We start from the raw sequence: 988 nt of genomic DNA, 5'->3' as shown, positions 1-988 counted from the left end.
AAAACAACATTGATAAAAACAATGACTGATAAATTTATTAAACTTATTCTAACATTTTCCTGTATACCACATTAAGAGTAAAAACACTTTCAGAGTGCTTGACTAATTTCCTTTTTGATGAAGCATTTACAACTTTAACTTTAACATAACATGCTCTTTGAACTCGAGAGAAAGCAACATACAACTGACCATCTCCAAAAACGGGTTCAGGTAGGAATATTCCTACTCTGTCTAGCATTTGTCCTTGTGATTTATTAATAGTCATTGCAAATGCTGGAATCATGGGAAACTGTCTTCAACTTAATTTAAATGGGAGGCCAGTGTCAGATGGAGACAAATCAATTCTTGGAATCAGAACAACCTCTCCTTCTGCAGATCCTGTTAATACTTTAGCTTCCATTATGTTAGGTCACAATCTTTTGATAATAAGTCTAGTACCATTACAAAGACCCCATTTACTATTAAGATTTTGCAGTAGCATGATGATTGCACCTACTTTTAATTTTAATTTATGACAAGGCATTCCCGAAGGAGTAATACTATTAAGTATTCAATGGGAAAATTTTTCTTTTTGGCATCATCCATTGAATCCATGGCATCATCACTCAAATAGGTTGAAAATCTCCAGTGAGTATATCCAAAATTTCTTCATTTAATTTATGAATGTGATCATTTTTCGATCTACAATGACAGATTGAAATATCTGTGTACCATTGGTGCCAGCAAGAGCTTTATATGTATCGCGCATGCGCAAGTCAACATTTTTATTTTTTATTTTTTTAATATGTTTTATTGATTTTACTGAGAAGAAAGGAGAGGGATAGAGAGTTAGAAACACCGATGTGAGAGAAACATCGATCAGCTGCCTCCTGCACGCCCCCTACTGGGGATGTGCCCACAACCAAGGCACATGCCCTTGACCGGAATCGAACCTGGGACCCTTCAGTCTGCAGGCCAATGCTCTATCCACTGAGCCAAACCGGTTAGG

The 988-nt window shown here is 36.5% G+C and overlaps 1 protein-coding gene across 2 annotated transcripts in view; it reads left to right on the top strand.

Moving 5' to 3' along the window:
- GPC5 (glypican 5) overlaps positions 1-988 on the top strand; it is a 1,292,453-nt gene that overhangs the window by 1,156,779 nt on the left and 134,686 nt on the right. The window lies entirely within an intron of this gene.

Source organism: Myotis brandtii, unplaced genomic scaffold (assembly GCF_000412655.1).
Source record: "Myotis brandtii unplaced genomic scaffold, ASM41265v1 scaffold71, whole genome shotgun sequence".
Classification (NCBI taxonomy): Eukaryota; Metazoa; Chordata; class Mammalia; order Chiroptera; family Vespertilionidae; genus Myotis; species Myotis brandtii.
Note: the sequence above shows the minus strand (reverse complement) of the source record. Positions and strands in the feature narration are given on the sequence as shown.